Source organism: Sceloporus undulatus, chromosome 2, assembly GCF_019175285.1.
Source record: "Sceloporus undulatus isolate JIND9_A2432 ecotype Alabama chromosome 2, SceUnd_v1.1, whole genome shotgun sequence".
Lineage (NCBI taxonomy): Eukaryota > Metazoa > Chordata > Lepidosauria > Squamata > Phrynosomatidae > Sceloporus > Sceloporus undulatus.
This window is the reverse complement of record NC_056523.1, coordinates 325,551,928-325,567,786: the sequence shown is the minus strand read 5'-3', so window position 1 is coordinate 325,567,786 and position 15,859 is coordinate 325,551,928.

Genomic DNA, 15,859 nt, shown 5'->3' with positions numbered 1-15,859 from the left:
CACTTAATCTGTCAGAAATCAGAAGCGCTGTAATAACTGTAGATTAAGCCCCATTTTTTATGGAGCATTAGCTGGACACTTCCCAGTTTACACAGTGGGATGGGAATTTGTCTCTTCACTGTGTTCCCTCTTTTTCTTATTCCTTGGTGGTTGGTTCACAAAATTGTCACTGGACTTAAGCTGGAGAGTCACTTTACTCTTCTGCTCTGAAAAGTAGGTGTCTCTGGTTGCTGCCAGACTGCAGACATAATGCAATTTGGCTCTGCTTTAACTGCAGAATTATAGAATTAGAGGATCTGTAGTTTGTTGTGGCCTCAGAGCTCTCTGACAGAAAAGGCTAAATATCTCACAAAACTACAGGTCCCAGAATTCCATAGCATTGAGCCACAGCAGTTAAAGTGGTATCAAACTGCTTTAATTCTGGAGTGCAGATGAAGCCTTTGTCTGTTTGAAGGTAGCCATGTCAGGACTATCTCAGGTTCTGAGAAGGCAGGGCCAAAACCTAAGACTCATGGAAGCGCCATTGTGAAATCATGGGGTGGAGATGGTGAGGTGCGTGTATGTGCCTTTAAATGATCTCTCAACTTATAGAACTCCATGAATTTCATAGAATGTGCTAAGGTAAGGAATACTCAGAAGTGGATTGACATTGTCATCCTCTGAAATATAACCTATAGCACCTGATATTCCCTGGTCATCTCTCATTCAAGTACTCATCATGGCTAACCCTGCTTAGTTTCCAAGATAAAATGTGATCTGGTGCCTCCAGGGGATTTGGGGGTTGCAGAGGGGGTGGATCCTGATGATATTGCAAAGGTGATATTAACAGTCCAGCCCTTGTTGATGCCATTAAGCATGAATTTCCACACATCTACCACAGCTGCACAGAATATAAGTCTAACAACATGCTTTTGTTGTGAGATTCCTTCCTCTCCACCTGAAGACCAGAGAAAAGGATCCAAACCTAGAGAGTTGTGAGGTAGATTACCTCTATGGCACCACTTGTCCCATTATTATCAAAACCTTTGTTCCCTATGTGAGACTCTTTCTTCCTATAATCCCACAACTAGACACCACAGCTCCTTGAACCAGTGCTGCCACCACAGATGCCATGTGTCAGCCAACAGTACTATTGTAAACTTCTCAGAGGCACAATACAAAATAATGCATTAAACAGAAGTGTGACATACAAGTAAAGACTAATGATTTAACACTTCTAAATCCTAATTGATTCTACTAACTCATCACCTATCTCATAATCCTAGCTGAACCTAACCAATTGTCCTGAACTTAACTAAATCTCTCCCCCACCATTACTATCTCTCATTACTAACTCTGATAAACCCTTATCTTACATTTTGACTGTCCAACACATCTGCCTTTTGAACATCCCATCCAAACATTTAGTCAGTTGCCAGTCACTCTCAACAATTCCACTGACCCCTCCCAGCCAAAGCAATGCATAAGTTCCCCCCAAGCCAAAGCACTCCACCCCTAGCAAAAGCCTGCGCAACAGGACCCCTCCTTCCCAGCACTAGTTCCCATCCTCCATCCCTATCCCCTGAGAAACGAAACTGCATTCCAAGTCTTTGCAGGCCAGCCTCTCAAGGACACTAGATAACTCACACCTGGTCCAACCTAGTACTCCATATCACCATCTCTACAAACTATGCGAAGCGCAACCCATCCCCCCAGCATCCACAGTAGAATACATCTGGTAGAATACTACAGGATTCTAACTCTCTCTCTCTCTCTCTCTCTCTCTCTCTCTATCTCTATCTCTATCTCTATTTTTGTTTGCGTGTTTATAAGCTTCTCAGATAATGAGCAAGCAGGGCCTTGGACAGACTGTGCTTGGTAAATAGGGATGGAAATCTTTGTTAATCGCAATCTCACACACAAGAACAAATAATTTCAAAAAAATTCTTCCCATGTGTAAGAGTTTTTGATAACTTTGTCACCTCCCTAGCTTTTTTTTGTAAGAGAGAAACATAATATTTCTGAGGCGAAAGCAATCCATGTGAAATGATTACACTGGTGACAGTTGTTTCTTTTCACAATTTCGCCCCCGGCCCCATTATGCTGCATTTTCTGCATGGACTCCAGCAGCAATTTGTACATCGGTGGGGTCTGTACAAAAAAACATTGTTTTCCTTCAAATAAACTCAATTTGATTTTGAAAAGAGGCATTTAAAAAAAAAAAACCCAACACTGTAATCTCACCAGTAAGGAGGAAAAAATGCCCTCATTTCCCCCCTCCATTCTCCCGTGAAACAATGAAATAAGTGAAGATTTGCATCTATAATAGGAAATCATAGCCTGAAAGTATTGGTTAGTCCCAACTAGAGCAGATCAATTGAATCAACTGTTGAATAAAGAGTTGGCGTATAGCTAAATCTTTTTGGTTCAAGGAGTCTATAGCACTGTACATTATATCACTGTACAGACCAGTGCTTTGCGCCGGCCTGCAAACGTACTAGTGTTGCCTCGGGGTGTCCTTTCCAGATGCCCCGCAACCCTAGTACGTTGTAATGGCAGTGCCCTTTCTAGATGAGCGCCGCCATTACGATGAGAGATCTTGGCGCCCTTTCAGTGGCATCGTAAGAAGCCCCGAAATGGAGCTCCTTCCTTTGTTTGTGTCGCTGGCGCAGCCTTTACATGGCTGCGCCAGCAACACAAAGGAAAAAGAGTCTGGGCGGCCCCTTTCTTTTGTTTCCTGCCACTGTCAGAGTGTCCTTGGGGCATGAAGCCCCCAGGACACCACTTTCCAGGCTGCAGGGAAGCAGCCTTTTGCCGTTTCCCCGCGGCCTGGAAAAGTGGCAGATTGGGGCCTCAGGGCTGCCGCTGTGGCAGCTGATGCCCTGATCCATCAGGGAAAGGGGCAAGTGCAGGCCGCCCCAAAGGGGCAGTCTGTACACCACCAATTTTAGTTGGGATTAACAACATATTCATCTACGATATTGAAATCAGTGGTGAATAGCATGATTCTCATTAGAGAAAGTTTTCCCATATTCCCTGGGAATATTCCAGTTTGAACCTCTGGCACCTCAGATTTTAAAAAAATGTGAAAGTCTTCTCCCTCTGACCTCTGAAGCTACTGCCATTCAGAACAGACCATGGCCGGTTACACACCGGCACTTTAGTGCATGACGAGCACGCACTAGGATTACAAAAGGGCAGTGCTTCCGCACCGCCCTAACCCTAGTGCGTGCCCATCACACACTAAACGGTGGCGGCCCTTCCATATGGCCGCCGCCATGAGGACGTCACGGCCGCGCCGCCTCTAGATGGGGCGGCGCAGACGTGATGTCCTTGCTCCGCACCAGGGCGCTTAGTGCGCCCTGAACACGGAGCAGGAAGGAGCTCCGTTTCAGAGCTCCTTCCTGGTTTAGTCCGCTGGGCGCAGCTTTCAGATGGCTGCACCCAGCGGACTAAAAGAGAAAGGGGCCAAGCGGCCCCTTTCTCTTCTCCCCGCCGCTGCGGGGTGTCCTTGGGGCTTGAAGCCCCAGGGACACCCCTTTCCAGGCTGCGGGGAAGCGCCGTTTTGCTGCTTCCCCGCAGCCTGAAAAGCAGCGGATCGGGGCCTCAGCGGCTGCCGGTGTACCCACTGAAGCCCTGATACTCCGGGGAAAGGGGCGGGTCCAGACCGCCCCAAATGGGCGGTCTATAACCCGCCATAGATAGTATTGCAACTTCATGCTTGCATAGCGTATAACAATACTCCCCTAGTTATGTGGTGGTTATGCTACACCACAGTTGTACAGCTATCTGTGTATCTGCTATTGTTTTAGCTTATTTTACCACTGTGCAATGGGGTCTTCATGAATCAGGTGCTACATTGAAGGCAGTGATAAATAGTTATGCATTATCTAAGAATAAACAAATACAATGGATCCTTGTTATACGCTGGGGTTTGGTTCCAAGAACCCCTGTGGATAACAAAATCCATGGATGCTCAAGTCCCTATCTTAGAATGTACGCCTTGGGCAGGCTTTTATATACTCTTTAATTTTACTCACTTTGTACAGCACTGTGTATAATTACAGCGCTTTAGAAATAAAGTTTAATAATAATAATAATAATAATAATAATAATAATAATAATAATAATAATAATATAGCAAAATGGTGTCCCTTATGAAAAATTGAACATCAAGGTTTGTTATTTGAAAATTATACTCTTTTTGAACATTTTCAAACCATGGATGCTTGAATCTGTGTATAAGAAGGGCTGACTGTATATGCAAAATGGTTACCGCTTCTGCAGTTCCACTTATGAAGCAATGAATGGGATGTGTCATCCCAGAAAATACATGATGGGAGGTATTATTATGCACCTGCCCTTGAGATCTGCTAGAGAGATCCTACTGCCTCTCCCACCAAACTCATAGGTACCCCTGGTAGGAACATGGGAGATAGGGCCTTCTCATTGGTTGCCTCCAGGCTCTAGAACGCACTTTCCAGAGATGTTAGACTACCATCCTTCCTACTCTCTTTCCATAAACAGGTGAAGGTTTCCTTCTTTTGACACGTCTCTGAGGACTGAATGCTTGGAGGGATGGGCCTATTGAATTTTCTGTCATTTGTTGAGCTTCTTTTTCCATTTTTGGTAATATTTTTTAAAATAAAACAATCAAAGTAACATAACAGTATACACATACAAATAAACATTATACACACACACACACACACACACACACACACACACACACGGAGAAATTGAAAAAGACTAATAAACCAACTACCAAAAACAAGAAAGAAACATAACTAAACAGACTAGACAGGGAAATAATGGCTTGCAACATATGTGACTATTGTTGTTTTCCCCAGCAATATCTACATTATCCACACTACATTATCTAACTCTGTACTCTGTATTTTGTGCATTTTGGTTGGTGGATTAAAGATATCACTGTTTTGTGGATTTTGATTGTTATTGTACTTCACTGTATGACCAACACAGCTACCCTTGAATATGTTTTCTTTAACTTCTTCTAAAATAAGGCAGTAATCATGTAATAATTGCATATGGTCTTGCTGCACGCATAAATCCTCAGCTAAAACCTATTAAAACATAGAAATGCATTTTAGATAAATCAGTTTTATATATATCACTCTTGTAAAAAAAAAACAGACCATAACGGAACCTCCCTTGTTTTTCATATAATGAGTTCCTTCCTGCCATGGTTCCTGTTTTAACTGCTTTTATTTATTTATTTATTTATTTTGATAATTTAATCAGTTTTTAACTTTTGTATTTTGTAAATTTTTAACTATTTCATCTGACTTGAATCCCGAAATGGAAAATGAGGATGAGGATAATGGAGGAACTAGCACATTTGCATAACATCGGCATTGGGGTAGATGTAACAACAGTGCCACCTAGCATACAATAGTTTCCTTTTGATCATCTGATGACAAAGCCGCATATCATGTGGTTATTTAAATTGTTGCCTGTAGTCCTTTTTTTAATCAATAAAGTTGTTTCTATTTGTTTCTCCAGTATCTTGAGACTCGTCCTTTTATTCCTCCAGCCATGCCCAGTGTAGTTTCCTATGCCTGGTTGAGAACTTGCTTCTCAGTCATTTCCTCCTTGTCAAACCTTCAGTGCTTTGCGAATCTTTCCCTCTGCCACTCTGCCCCCCTGCTTGGCATGAATTCAGTTTTTCTCTTTCATGGAACAAACAAACTTAGGCAGTCAAGGAAAAGACCCAGTGGAGTGTCAAATGCAACTTGAAAATGCTACAATGCTAGCTTTAAATTTACATGGGGCTAGCTTTGCCTGAACAAGATAAAAAATCATCTTTTATTTATATTGTTATTTTTTCCTGATTTAACCTTTATTTTACAAGGAAGCCTAGTGAAATATTAATTGCCTTCTTTCAAACTGCCTCCCCCACCCTCAGCCTTATGGAAGCCTAACAAAGGTAAGCCGGACAAAAATAACTGCAGACAATATTCTGGGTCTGTGATGGAAGGTGGGAGTGAAGATAAAACACACTCTTTGCAGCCCAAGCAAAAACCATATGGACTACTTTGTGTTCTGTTATGCCTGGTGATACAGTTTATATTGTGCTAGTATTCTACTTTGGCACTGCTGCCTTTGCAGCCTCAAGGCCATAGTATTTCATTTATTTATATATCTGAGTCCTACCTTTGTTTCCCAAACCTCTCCAGCCCAACTATTTATATATTGATATATGTTTTTTGCATTGATTGACTTATTTGAACCACACTCTTCTTCTCACACTGGGACTCTGTAGGGCTCCATCCCTCCCCCTCATGCTTTGTTATATGCTTTCAAGCCACCTCTGATTTATGGTGAATCCATCACTTTTTTTTTTTTTTTTGCAAGAGTTGTGTAGTGAGGATGATACTTTCTTTCTTTCTTTCTTTCTTTCTTTCTTTCTTTCTTTCTTTCCTGTTTTCCCTCCAAAATTGGGATTGAAAGCAACTCACCTTGAAGACAACTGGAAGAAGGACATCTCTTGGTGATCTCCGAACTTGGGCCAAATCATACATGGAGATATAGGACCCGTACAGACAGGCCAAAATGAAGCTGCTTTGGGTCACTTTGGAAGTATGCTGTTTAAATGACACACACATCTTAATAATAAATAATAATAATAAATTTTATTTGTAGACTGTTTTTCCCTAGATCAAAACGGTTTACAGACTATAAAACTATTAAAACATCTCATAAAAATAGATAAAAACAAGTAATACAATTATAAAATACAATCATTCATAGAAGGCCAGAAGCTGCATCAAATAACAAGTAATACAACAAGTAATACAATTATAAAATACAATCATTCATAAGAGGCCAGAAGCTGCATCAAATAACCAGCACTTTGAATTGATATGGCCCTCCAGGTTTTAATGGTGGGATAATGTGAACCCCTAGACTCCCACGGTTGTCCACCTCTTCTGTATCCTCACCTGAGCTTTCTGCCTCACTCTGTCCAAGGACTAACAGTCTGAAGTAGCATTAACTGCTTAATGACATGCCTTACCATCTGGCAGGAGGTACAATGTGGAACCCATGACAGGGGCTATCAAATAGACATTGGGAATAGGAAGGAAGAGAAGAATTTGAGTAGATATGAATAGAGGTTCCACTAAAGCAATCTTGCCCAGATTTTCTCCCTCTCAGACTCTGCCTCTGAAGAGCAAATGGCAGAACCTTTCCAGGACTTTATTACTTCAAACTGGAGAAACTGGAGGAATCTTAACTGGTTTTATAAGGTACATCTACACTAAAGAAATAGTGAAGTTTGACACCACTTTAACTGCCATGGCTCCATCCTACAGAATCCTGGTATTTGTAGCTCTATGATGCATCACCACTCTTTGGCAGAGAAGCCTAAAAACCTTGTAAAACTACAAATGCCAGGATTCCACAGGATGGAGCTCCAACATTTAAAGTGGTGTCAAACTGCATTATTTTTACAATGCCGATGCATCCACATGCAATGAATCTTAAACCTGGAACAAACCACAAGAAACATCTTGTCCAACTTCATTCCAGTGGCAAAGCACCCTGGTCATTTCGCGTCTGTTTAAAAAAATTAAATGAAAGAGATCCCATCAGTTTCTATTTCACTCTCAAGGCTATTCCTATGAGGTAGAATGTTTCCTATGTCTAAACCTGACAGGCTTGCCAGACTGTCTTTAATGGCTGTGTGTAGAAGAGTTGGATGGGGGACCTATCTCCTTTACCTCCTGTGATGCTGGAAGTGGTGTTCCAACACTGACGTTACACAATGTTGTTCTGACTTCATGGCTACCCTACATGATCCAACCAACCATTTGCCACATACTATGGTCATATCCCCACCACCATTGTCCAGCTCCTGTAGGATGGCTCTATATGTGCTACTCACAGCATAAGTGGTGGGATACAAGTTTTGCAAATCCTGTTCTGAAAGACCTTCAGAATGGTTGCAAAAAACAAAACAAAACCACTTGTTCAGCCTCAGCCTTGCAGAGACTGAATGAGGGAGACAAAATTGGCAGTGATTTTGCATCTGCCTACATGGAACTGATAGACTTGCAAACTGTTTCCTCATTTATAACAGTGTTTAAATATTTTAGCAGTTCTGTTGCATATAGGATGTGAATAACTGGGACCTAATAAAGCTCCCAGAATATACTAACCAAATTATAGCCGTCATGAAAAAAATAGCAAACATCTTTTGATGTACAAGTTCCTCCTCTCCCCCACATTGTTCGAAATTAATTTATTCAGTAGTAAGCTGTATGATTCTTCTTCCCCGAGTGTTTAAGGCTAGACCTACAGTTACTGAGTTCACCCTCATGAACTATCAGTGGCCAGGGGGCAGAGCAGCACTCAAGAGCCATAAAACTTCAGTGCAAGTTGTCCCACTCCTCATCGAATTTTGTACATGTGTTTGTACTCATTTTTCAAATACACATATTTTGTACACATTCTCCTATAGGAGTGCATATCTCAAAGACATACATATTTCCATGTGCCTTTTATGATACAAACACTTTTTAAACTCTTTTTAAAAATATCTCTGCATCAGAATATATGGCTTTCCAAAAGGTGAACTGGGTAATGTTGCATTAAAATGTGAACCCAGTACACTTCTCAGCCTTTCCTAGATAAAATTGGGTATGGGATTCAGTTGTGCCTCCTCATATTTCTACAAAGCAGGATGGGTGGAGAAGGAGAGGAAGAAATGAACATGAAAGTCAAGATTCTTCATTTATGAGATGAAGTGTAACTTTACACATAGAGTTATGTGGCAGTTGTGTAGAATCACTTCACCAGAGAGTTGTGACTTTGTGCAATAAAATGCTCATTGTAGCTTGATGGACATATGCAATATGTACTGAGGGATAATATACATTGTGCATTAAGATACAACTTTCACAATATGTGATGCACATCTGTGTACAGTGTATAACACCACCACATGCAGAATTCCACTTTCTGCAAACTCGAACTGAACTGAACATGGTACTAAAATGCCCAACTACTTACTTAGGGGAACTTGTGAATTTGTAACACACAAACAGGTTTCTAACTGTTGATGCTTTACAGGGCCATCCCACTGCAACTGAATTCTGTACAAGCTGGGCTCAGGTGGAAGAAAGCCCATTGAATACATATCACAGTCAGTGCCAGCCACTATGTTTGATCAAATCTGGAAAGGGGGTGATGAGGCTGATTGTCATAGAATTGCCAATTCTACCAATCCCATCTTCTGTGCTGAGCAAGTGATAATGCCAGTCTCCATGTTATATAATGTCTCTTCCCCCCTCCTTGCTACAGCTGAAAGCAGAGACAAAGAAGAGATGATAAAAAGTTGGCAACCCACTCAGAGGAATCTCGGGTTATTATTTTCTAGACATCTGGCAACGCGTGTGATGACTCCACTTCCACAGCAATTTTCTTCAATCTTGCTATCTCTCCTAGGTCACAAGAGGTCCTACCTCGATGTTGCCATGCGATGAACAAAATCAACCATCACATGTCAGCTCTGAGATGGCTGCTGTGATGGACTGTCCAGAAAGATCAAATTCATCTAGCATGATATGCCTGAAAGAAGGAGCTTCACCAAATCATCCTGTGAAAGGGAAATCTGACCAGAACTTATTGGGATAGAGATAAGACAGCAGGTCACACTTCATTGCACCCGTAACTAGTGGCTCACCAGGCAGAAACTATCTCCAGGGCTGTTGCTACATCCCTCAAGGATGCTAAACAGTTTGTGGGTCAGTAAACATTCTTAGTGGTTGTCTTTGCCTCCAGCTATAATGTTGTTGTCAGGTGTGCGAGCACGATTCATCGGGCTTTGATGTGCTCCAGTCAGTAGGACGCTATCCCCTTGATTCTCTTATTCATTCTGTTCCCCTCTGACTGTTTTCTTTACAAAGAAAAGAAACCTAATATATAATGTACCACTGCAGGGATGGAAGGAAATCTGTCCAATAAACGTTTTGTTTTCCAATATTCAAGAAACCAGATTTGACTCTGGCATCTTGTGAATACACATCTTGTCCATACCAGTGAGACGTTCAATATGAATTGATGATAAATGCATATGCAGGACTTTCTGAACCTCCTCCACCAAGAGGGGGTCAGCATACTTAGACAAAAGATGAGGTTAATCTGTAGTTTGGAAAGTTGCTATTCAAACAAAAAAAAAGGGGGGGGGGATCAGTATGGAACCATTTATTCCCCACACTTTTTTTTCACCCCTCCCTGAATGGTGATCAACCCAATTCCTACATAATATGTTCTTCCCCCCTCCCCCCAATAACAGCACAACACATTTGTATCCTCCAAACTACCCCAGTCCCCCAGTCCCCCAGACAGGTTACTTCTTATTAATAGCAGCAGCAGCAACAATGGTAGTAGCAGCAGAAGAAGATTTTCCTGAACCTAAAACAGTCTGGTAACAGACAAAGACCTAGGAGTTTATTCCACAGCCTCCAGGGGTGAGATCTGGGTGGAACAAAAGGGGATACGATGGGAACAGAATGGGGGCTATCACCCATTTTATCGCACTCCAGAACGCCACCGCCGCCGCCAGAAGTTCTCATTTCTTTCATGATCCATCTCAGAGGAAACAATTTTCAGGAACTGTTCAGAAGCGTTCCTGAAAATCACCTCCTCTGTAAAAAATTATCACCCAATCTCCTAGTAGTTTTATGGACATTTTGAGACAAAACCATATGTTGAAAAATATAGAGTTGAGGCAGCAGGAGTGGCCCATCAAAGTATTTTGGGTGGGAAGATCAAATACACCTATCCAGTCCATGATAATCTTCCATTCTGGTGTAAAGTAAGAAGAAGATAAAGCATCCTAGAAACTAAAGCCCACCTACTTGGAGGGAAGAACATCTTTTGTTTGGCCCTGATGCAAGTATGAATGGGTTTATGTAATCCCACCCACCAAGTCTCTGCTCTACACCAATGTAAACATGATATTTAGATATACACTAATGTGTCCTATGTCTATGAACTTCAGGGAAACGGCTACAGGAAAGTCAGTCCAGTCTAGGTCATGCACAGGTAGTCCAAGAAAATGAAGGGAAATAGAGGTGCAAGGTCTTAGCCATTCTAGAGGTTATTCAATGAAGTTAGTAGTCCGGATATTTAAAGAAATGAGTCATCAAACATAGCCAGTTTAAAGGTCAAGAATTCAAGGAAACATAGGAATACGAAGAGGCCAGCCAGTCAAAGGAGTTCAATATTTGCAAACAATGGACACTTCCAGCAGCTGTTGAGAGATTTATAGATGGTTGCCTTTGGATGCCATGGGCTTGATTTGTGCATCCTGTGTTCAACACAATGTTCTCACAGAGTTTCTACTTCTGTCTTCTCTAGACCTCAAAGCATGGCGAGGGATGTCCCTTCACCACCTATCAACTCCTGCTGAGGAGAAAACATCTCTGCTGCTTCAGCCACCAGCTTCTGAGAGTCAGGGAGGGAGTTGTCTGGAACCCCAAACTGTTCACAATCTAACTCCTTTGTATCCTTTCCCTCACATTCCAGAAGGTGAGAATGGTACAGTATGGCCTGCATTTTACCAAAGACTTCATATCATCTCCAACTGCAAAACTCATGACAGAGGAGAGAGTTCATATCTTCAGTCTGCAGTTGTTGACACACTTCAGAAATAAAGCAGTTTGACACCATTTTAACTGCCATGATTCAGTGCTATGGAATGCTGAGATTTGTACTTTTGTGAGATATTTAGCCTTCCCTATCAAAAAGCTTTGGTGTCCAAACAAATTGCAAATCCTAGAACTGCATAGCATTGATTCATGGCAATTAAAATGGTGTGAAATTGCTTTATTATTGTAGTGTTGCAGCAACCTATCTGTAGACTGTATGTGTCTCTGAAAGGAAATTTTAGAGTTCACTATATTCCATACACACACACACACACACACACACACACATATATATATATATATAGAGAGAGAGAGAGAGAGAGAGCCACCTGTGCTGCCAGAAGCCATTCTTAGGCACACTTGGCCAATTTGGGCCCTACTGAGTCCTCAGATCTGTTTCTGTTCAGCAGAGCCTTTTCTCCAAAGCTGATGGGCACATCCAAATCATTTTGGGTTAGGGGAGGAGCCTCTTGAATCTTAAAACAGGCTCCTGTTGTACAAGCTGGCCAAAATGACAGATACTGAGAGCCTTAGGGCAGGCTATGGAAATGATGTCCCAGATAGAGAGGGGCCCCAACTCCTATCTGTAGGCTGCATGAAAAGAAAAGGTGGTAGTGGTGGAAAAGTCCTGTACAGGTCTGGAAAGGTAAGAGGGGGAGATGAAAACATCTGAAAAATCTCCAGCTTCTGGAGCTTCGGAAAGCTATGAGTCATTCTTCAACCCTAGGATTTTGGTGGGTGGAGGATGCAAAGGGTGTCAATAGGGGTGGGCCATGCAGGATCCTACAGGAAGGCAATATGCCCCCCTAATACCTGGCAACTGTCTGCCAAATTAAAATCCACAGCAGAATGCCTGTGAAACTGAATTTCTTCTTTTAATACTCCAAGAACTTGCAACCAGTTAGAGCCACTCTCTGCTCCTACATGATGACCAGCAATATTTATGGGCAGTTGAAAGCTCAGCGTTCAGCAATTTCCTAGGTCAACCAGGAACAAATGGAGAAGGCAGAGCCATGAAATAGGAAGGGGGAAAGGCCATCCTATGACTTAAAGGTGGCTGCCAAGACATTATAGAGCCAATGCTGTGTTCAGGGATAAAATAGAGTTTTAATTAAATGGAGCATGCACAATAGAACGACACTGGAGCCTGAATGTTGGAATTGCCCTCTTCCATTTTCACTAGCAAAGCACAATGCAGAAATTGAGACTACTGAATGAAGTGCAAGTAGTGATATAAGTTTGCTGGAATATTACCGAACCAGCCGGGCAGCTAAAACTCTCATGAGAGTTTAAAGAATGATCAGCATCAAATCACCTCAACTGCAAAGGTTTCTAAACCAACCCACTTGCTACAGATGCAAAGTTTTGGAAAGCACCCAAAAGCAATCTTGTTAAAGCTGCTGTTGTAGCAGTTCCTAAATTGTGTGAAGTCGATCAGCATTATTTTTTTGGATTGATTATTGCTCACCATTTTTCCTACATTATGGCAATGTTGTCCAAGTTGTAGTCAACAAGCTATTGCTGATGGTCCAGAGAGTTTTCAAGAAAAGAAGAAACAGTTGTAGTCAATGGACACAAACATGCTGCCAATCTTTGGTACCTTGGGAGGAGGAAGGAGACTATCACAGCTTCTAAATCAGGAACACCCTCACTAGCCCCATCCAGCTTCCTTCAGGCCCTAGTTTAGCTCTATCTGGTTCATCCTTCTCCAAATCTATGTCACCCCCTCCCAAAGAAGGGAGATAGGCAGAAGGCTAACTAACCCACAACACCTCCCCACAGCCTGAGAGCCCAGTTCAGCCCTCTGTAGACCCTAGTAGCTCTACATGGGCCAGTCCTTCCACAAGCTATACTCCAAAGAAGGGAGAGGATCAGAAAATGTATTGAACCACAACCTCTCCACCACAGCCTATGCAACTCACTCTGTGGCCTCTGAGGATTCAAACATGGGGAGTCAGACCAGGAAGGACTTACAGCTCCATAAAACAGTCCTTCCCCAGAACCTGAACAATCAAGAGCAGGTATAGTAACTACAGATACTTTCGGTGAGGAGCCCTCACTTCAGTTATGGCAGGTATGTGCTGAGGAGCTGTTGTAGATCAGTGAGGCAACAGAGTTGTATGGTAGTCCATGAAAGACCACTCACCGTCTTAAGCTGAACATGGATAAAACAGAGATCCTAGTGTTTCAGTCTGAACATCCAGTAGCTTGACTTTCATGTCCTTCAGTGTGTTTAAAGGGTTAGACACTGGTCCCTGTCTCAGTCACTTGGAACCTTGAAGTCCTGCTGGATGATCATCTGTCACTACACCCCTTTATTGGGGCAACTGTAAAGGCATATAATTTCCATCTTTTGAACATAATGATTTTTTACTGATGTTTTTCCAGGCCTTGATTATTCCACGCTTGGACTATTCTAACTGTTGAGACATGTAAAATCAGGATTCAATATGCAACATGCAGAAGACATACGCATGGAACAGGAATGCCACTGGAAGGTCTCTGCTGTGAAGCTCTGTGCAGGCCGCAAAGGAAAATTCCTCCCATGCAGAAGCTGTTGACCAGATAAATAAATGCTGGACTGCTGAGTACTCACAAAGAGGACTTTAATCTTGGTCACAGATTTCCTATCATGGAATCATAGAATTGTAGAGTTGGAAGAGACGACAAGGGCCATCCAGTCCAACCCCCTGCCATGCAGGAATTCTCAATCAAAGCATCCCTTTGTGTATAATTACAGCGCTTTAGAAATAAAGTTTAATAATAATAATAATCCCTGACAGATGACCATCCAGCCTCTACTTAAAGACCTCTAAGGAAGGAGACTCCACCACTCTCCGAGGGATTGTGTTCCACTGTCGAACAGCCCTTACTGTCAGGAAGTTCTTCCTAATGTTGAAGTGGAATCTCTTTTCCATTGTTCTGGGTCCTGTTCTCTGGAGCAGTAGAATACAAGCTTGCTCCCTCCTCAATATGACATCCCTTCAAATATTTAAACAGGGCTATCATATCACCTCTTAACCTTCTCTTCTCCAGGCTAAACATCCCCAGCTCGTTCCTCATAGGACATGGTTTCTAAACCCTTCACCATTTTAGTTGCCCTCCTTTGAACGTTTCTCTACATCCTTTTTGAATTGTGGTGCCCAGAACTGGACACAATATTCCAGGTAGGGCCTGACCAAAGCAGAATACAATGGCACTATTACTTTTCTTGATCTAGACACTATACTTCTATTGATGCAGCCTAAAATTGCATTGGCCTTTTTAGATGCTGCATCACCTTGTTGACTCATGTTCAACTTGTGGTCTACTTGGACTCCAAGATCCCTTTCACATGTAGTCTCCTTAAGTCAGGTGTTCCCCATCCTATATCTGTGCATTTTATTTTTTCGCCCTAAGTGCAGTACCTTACATTTCTCTGTGTTGAATTTCATTTTGTTAGCTTTGGCCCAGCTTTCTAGTCCATTCAGGTTGTTTTGAATTTTGATCCTGTCCTTGGGAGTATTAGGTATTCCTCCTAATTTGGTATCATTTGAAAATTTGATAAGTATGCCCCCAATTATGTCATCCAAGTCATTGATAAAGGTGTTGAATAGCACTGGGCCCAGGACAGAGCCTTGTGAGACTCCACTGGTCACTTATCTCCAGGATAAAAAGGAGCCATTGATGAGCACCCTTTGGCTTCAGCTGGTCAACCAATTACTTTTGTCTCCAATGTAAATGAGCTGTTCACAAAGTCTTCCAACTCTGACAAGCCTCCATTTAACATCAAACATCGCTCCCCGATATCTTTCAAATACCGTACCATGTGTTTCATTGCTGTCCAGTCAACTAGCCTGGGTTTGTAAGCTCTCCTGCTCAACATACCCACAGCATAGCTGATATTGGGCCTCATGTAGTTGGCTATGAACAACAGACTCCCTATCACTAAATGTTACAGATCCACCCTATCAAACAGTTCGTCTGATTCCAGGCTTGAATAATCCAGTGTCATGGGACTTTTGACAACCTTGGCATCACACAGTCCAATCCTTTCTACCAGTTTGTCAATTTCCCTCCTTAACCTCCTATCGGGGTTTCTGTCTACCTCAATTCCTAGGTAACTCTTCAGGTGTCCTAGATCCTTCAATTTGAACCTTTTAGCTAATTCATCTTGCACCAGCCTGATTTCATCCTCATCCCTGGCTGCAACACACAGATCACCC